General features: G+C 37.5%; 1 long non-coding RNA gene across 1 annotated transcript; it reads right to left on the reverse strand.

The window, feature by feature from the left end:
• Positions 1-1,905: 1,905 nt before the first annotated feature.
• Positions 1,906-4,101, reverse strand: LOC125177862. Its single transcript, XR_007156690.1, has 3 exons — positions 3,972-4,101; positions 2,160-2,214; positions 1,906-1,962 (listed from the first exon to the last, which is right to left on the reverse strand). It is a non-coding gene; the product is annotated as an uncharacterized LOC125177862 (long non-coding RNA).
• Positions 4,102-6,383: the final 2,282 nt, after the last annotated feature.

A 6,383-nucleotide genomic window follows, 5' to 3' on the forward strand; every position in this document is an offset into this window, starting at 1 on the left:
ACTTTTGAAACTCGTAGTACCGACTTTCGGTATCAGTACCGACTTTTCGTAGTACCGACTTTTCGTAGTACCGACTTTCGACCGCGTACCGACTTTTGAATCAGAACTACCGACTTTCATTGGGCGCCATGATTCAAATTGTATACATTATATGATACGTGATGAGAGAAAAGCTAACTGCATAATTATTCTGCCATCCATACAACGCATTAGCGTAACTGCCGAGTTGTATGGAAGCCTAATGTCGCCAAATTGCCGCAACTGCCCATTAAAAATAAAATATTTAACTTGTCAATCCTAAATACGCGCGATCTCGGTCTCGGTCTCGGTAAATACGAATGTCTCGGTCTCGTATCGCAATGAAATATTTCGTTTTTCCTCAAATCGTTAGGGCATGTCAATTTATATATAAATTGTCTCGTAACGTGTCGGAGTATCCGGGAAACAACATCTAGCTTTGGGGACACAACGTTTTGCCGATATCTAACTTTATGCCAAATAGTATTTTGAGTTTTCCCGGTATTTTCTTCCAAGCCATTTCTCGTCTCGATGTCCCGGCTCAATAAAAGAGAGCAATTTAGAGACACATGAATCTGCACAATCATTTCTTATATATCTAGTCACAATCATAACTTTGAAAGATGTTCATTGTTATGTTAGGTTGTCTGGGGTCCTGTAACATTTGTAGAAATGAGCCTTTCTGTCGGTATTTGGAGGCTTCTTGTTCGCATTCTGACGAGTTATTTCTGTTTTTTACATGCACATTGCTCGATCCGTCGGTTGGTATTATTTAGACCCGTAATATTGTAATGTCAGTGTTGGTCCAGCATTGACATCACTATAGAGGAGCTAATGCCATCACAAGTAAAGGCATTAGCCTCACCACTGTCTGGCTAATGGAACTGAGTACACCACATTCTAGTGCCTCTTAACGGCCAATTCTGAAGTAGAAAGTGTGAAAAGAAACCCTCTAATCATTTATCTCATTTTAGCCAATACTGAAAGACAACACATGATTGAAAGATCGCGTCTATTGACCATAATTAAACGGCATCTCCACACGATGCCGGCTAACAGCAGCAGCAGAAGGAAGGAGATGGTCATCCCTACGACATTCGGAGAACAAGTTTCAGAGTGACGGCTGTAAACTTCAGTGAGCAAACACAGCGGTGATATCGCCACACACATGCAGGAGTAAACCGTGAGCAGGCTGGGCGTCTCCTGCGTATAAATAGAGAAAGTGAGATATGAAATGAATTATAGTGTGTTTAGGAGTCACCACGTCCTATATTAAGTAACCGACACCCAATTGAATCCAACATTAACCTGAGAATTAACGCCCCGGTCTTGAACGACAATGCGAATAAAACATAAATCGTGACCGAAAACCGGAAGAGGCGATCAAAAACCGGATTCAGTTAAACAATTCTAACGTTATAATATAGGTACAACTTATCAAAAACAGCAGGTAAAAAAACACATTAATTTTAAAGTTAAAAGCTTTTTAAAAGTTATACGTACCTAAAGTTGAATAAGGTTTTACAATTAAATGCAGTGGAAACTAAGAAAGGAAAAGTCAAAGCAAAATTGTAAATCAGTTAATTTAATTTTAGATGATGGTCATCAAGACGGTTAATGAACGGCGGCGAAGTGATCATGCGTCAAGGATAAAGCTATCGCAAGGTGACAACCGCAATTACCACGTATAATTGCTTATATATTTCTACTAGCATGGCGAGATTTGTAATTACCTTTGTTACTTCTTAGTAAGTTGCATATATATTTGTACTGGCAAGGCCTGATTAACGACTAATTTCGTTACTCCGTAGCAAATTGCTCATATATATGTATCTACCAGCATGGCCTGATTAGTTATTACCTTCGTCACCCCGTAGCAAAGCACGCCGGCCGCGTACCCTGAGCTCAGAGTTATGACTAGTAGCAGAAATGTTCGCCATTCACCTGAGAGTACAACAAGAATTATATGTCCATGTAGAACCATTTTTATCTTGATTGTTTACCTACTGTATGTTTAAATTACACATCTTTATTTGATTGGGAAATATCTCAGTGACACAAAATTCAAGATATGCTTTAATTATTGTGCAGCTCGAATTTTCAAATCAACAATGACAACATCTGGAATCAATAATTCTTACTTATTTCGCACCAATTTTGCGCCATAATCTGCAGGAAGGCGTAAACTGAGACTATCTGAAAAGTAATGTATTAGGATTTAATTGAATTAAGGTAGGATGTATACGAAGTATTCCTACTAATTTCTCAGAAATTTTTAAAATTCAAATACATTTATATTTATTTGTAAAAGAACTACAGCAGAAGTTCCTATATAGTCTCTCGGCCCAAGAACTGACTGTGAAAAAGAAACTTTGAAAAAAATTTTTTAAGAGCCTACTTTACACTCTTGAAGGTAATTCTTCACTCATATCATTATCATTCTCGCTCATCTCATTATCTTTCTCTTCGCTCACTATCAAAAATCATTCTACTTTATGTTCACAGTTTTCGTATCTTGCAAAAACTGACCGAGGTGAGGACAACTGCGGCCTTTCCAACGGCCGTGTAACGGATGACGCAGCACGCGTTGTTTGCACTCATGGCACTTGCGGATTTGGCACTGATTGCCAAATAAGAACTGAAGAATTCCGATACTAGAGTCTAACTGTACAAGTCACTTTGATCTTCTAGTTATCCACGATTAAATATATGTTGTTATTCAGGTTCGGGTATATTCTTCCTTATTATGAGTAGAGTAAATATTTTTAAATTATTGGTTGGAAATAATTAAATGCAACAATCAAAACATTATTGTAGACAAAATCATGAATTAATGTCATAGATTAGCGAACATTTTTGTCAGTGAGGAGAAATGATGTATTTCATACCACGGTCTTCCAATTGACACTGATACCGTTCCTGTGGTGTAGTGTCCACCTTGTCATGTAATGCGCAAATCAATAAACATTTACAATGCAACTATAATGAGCATCCAAAACTATTTATCTTATCACGATTAGCTTGTCGCTTCTATCATCTCTCACTCAGAGGATGTGACGCAATAAAAAGTGGACGTGACTCAAAGAAACGTGGATGTGACGCAATGAAACGAGGACGTGACGCAATGAAACGTGGACGTGACGCAATGAAACGTGGACGTGCATGAACGCAATGAAACGTGGACGTGACGCAGAAGGAAAAGGAGCAACGACAGCAGGCCCACAAAATTGCAGATATCATAGAGAGAAAGCGAAATTTTCAATGGTAGTATCATGAATTTCATTGGCAAAATTTATGAAGCGGTAATTTCAGTGATATTTAACCAATCTATTCAACTCCTATTTAACTAACCTGAGTTTTTAAAATGCCCGTGTTGAGACTAAATGATGTTACTATGAATGAAATTGAAGTTCAGAAATTTAGAGGATATTACTGTAATATACATTATAATAGGAGTTGAAAGTTGGACGGGAGAAGAAAGCAAGAATAGGTGAAGGTTTTACTACATTATCATTCTCACTCATCTCATTATCATTCTCACTCATCTCATTATCATTCTCTTCGCTCATTATCAATCTCACTCATCCCATTATAATAATAGCGGTTTCAGCGTTTATTAGGCCGTATGCCTGTCGCCGATTCTTAACAGCGCAGAACATTCACAGCATTTTGCGGTCTCGAACTCGCAACTCACTGCTACAATTCTGCTGTGCTTAACCGCCCGGCCTCCTCGCCGATTCTGACCAGAAACTGGCGCACAGAGCTGGGATCGAACCCGCACCTCTCTGCTCCAAAACCTGGTACTCTGAACTTTAACCACTGGGCCACCCTGCCCACTATCATTCTCACTCATCTCATTATCACTCTCACTCATCTCATTATCATTCTCTTCGTTCATTATCAAAAATCATTCTACCTTATGTTCACTGTTTTCGTATCTTGCAAAAACTGACCGAGGTGAGGACAACTGTGGCCTTCCCAACGGCCGTGTAGCGGATGACACAGCACGCGTTGTTTGCACTCATGGCACTTGCGCATCTGATTACCAAATAAGGACTGAAGAATTTCTACACTACAGTCCAACTGTACAAGTCACTCTGATCTTCTAATTATCCGCAATTATATGTTATCATTGAAGGTTCTGGTACATTCTTCCCTATTATGAGTACCGTCATGTGTTGCCAAACGACATCCAGTAATGAACAAAATATGGTTCAAATATTTTTAAATTATTGATTGAAAATAATTTAACGCAACAATCAAAACATTAATGTGAAATAAATGAATTAAGGTCATAGATTAGTGAATATTTTTGTCAGTGAGGAGAAATGATGTATTTGATACCACGGTCTTCTTATAAACACTGATTCGTTCCTGTGCCGAAGTTTGCAGCGGCTCACCTTGTCATGTACTGCGCGAATCAAAAAACATTCATGCTGCAACTATTGAGCATCCAAAACTATTTATCTTATCACGATTATCTTGTCGTTTCTATCATCTCTGACTCAGAGGACGTGGCGCAATGAAACTCGGACGTGACGAAAAGATTGACGTCACATGGAGGGAAAAGGAGCGACGACAGCAGGTCAACAAAATTACAGATATCTTGAGAGAGAAAACAAAATTTTCATCAGTAGTATCATGAATTTTATTGGCAAAATTTATGAAGCGGTAATTTCAGTGATATTTAACCAATCTATTCAACTCCTATTTAACTAACCTGAGTTTTTAAAATGCCCGTGTTGAGACTAAATGATGTTACTATGAATGAAATTGAAGTTCAGAAATTTAGAGGATATTACTGTAATATACATTATAATAGGAGTTGAAAGTTGGACGGGAGAAGAAAGCAAGAATAGGTGAAGGTTTTACTGCGTATTTAACGATTACGGACTTTAATTATTAATGGCACAATATATATTAGCATAAACAACTGCCAACGCGAATTGCACAAACTCAACTTTATGCTAGAATTTTAACAAATTCGCAAACCTCACTTTTACAGCATTTGATATAATCCGATGACGTTGTCATATTATTTTATGTGAACTTTTATTGCCACAACTTGATAAAGATTCGATATAAATAAAACACAGACTTAACAAATTTCAATATATATTTAATATAAGTTTAACATGAATTTGATATTTAATCTGATATAAATTGGATTAAAATGGTGTAAATTCTGGTAATAATCTAATACTGTGTCCAACAATCTACGTACCTAAGAAAATTAAACCTAATTATTACAAACCGAACGGAATAAAAATGATTTTGCATTCGTACAACATACAGGACAGAGAACCAGGTTCACAGAAAGATTTTGAGATATACCTAGTAGTGACTGATGAGTATGGATATTCTGAAGACACTGATATTCAAGTGGTACAAAACTGTAGATCGAATTTATCACTGATGGAGGCGACCGCCACTCGGAATGAATAAAGCAAAGGCAATTCTGACTTCAGTTTATATTTTAATATCAAACATTACTCATATAAATTTGTGAAGAACTGAGCTATGTTAAGCAATAAATAGACAGGATATGTGACTTGACTGCAGAGTCGGAGTAGAGAACCGTGATAGCGAGTTTGTTTATTTTTCGTAAGGGCTGACACTTGACTCTAAAATGCTCCAAAACGTTGTTCTACTGTTAAGTAATTTTGCAGCTTTATTCATAGTTAGGGAATTATAACTGTTTATCATCATCATTATGTGGGGAATCTCAACCTGTTAGTGGAACGGATGGAGGAAGTTAGACAAGAACGGATCGACATGTCAAAACTTATTCAAGATGAATGACTCTTAAGGCATGTGAACGTTATCAGGCAAATTTTAATGCAGGATCATGTCATGCAAGATTACCGATCATGGATCGGAAATGGTCAGTAAAATCCAATACCACGTTGTCAAATGACTTGATCATGTTCACTTTGTCGCTATGAAGTATGAACGTCTTCCGGCGTCTGATACTTGAATGCACGCGAAATGCACCTTATTTGCACCTATTTCAATATATATACACACACTTTGAGCACTCTTTTGATAGTGGGCGTCCTCGACTCGAGGCAACCAAAAGCATTGATTCTTCCGAGCTTTCAAAATTGAGATCACGCCCCCAATGTTCAAATGTTTACATTCTAGATGCCATTTGACAGTTAGCATTTTGTGGCCTGACTCTTGCTATATATTCAAATTTTAATCATTACGTCATACGGCAAATGCTAACATCGGGAGTCTGCCTCGGGAGCTAACCACGCCGAATTCATACAATAATAAATTTAAATCTCTGACATGGCTGAGGACAAACTTTGATTTAATGGTACTGCAAAATATTTTGGTTTCTTCCTTAACGTGAACTTTTT

The sequence above is a fragment of the Hyalella azteca genome, unplaced genomic scaffold (genome assembly GCF_000764305.2).
Source record: "Hyalella azteca isolate HAZT.00-mixed unplaced genomic scaffold, Hazt_2.0.2 contig5366, whole genome shotgun sequence".
Lineage (NCBI taxonomy): Eukaryota > Metazoa > Arthropoda > Malacostraca > Amphipoda > Hyalellidae > Hyalella > Hyalella azteca.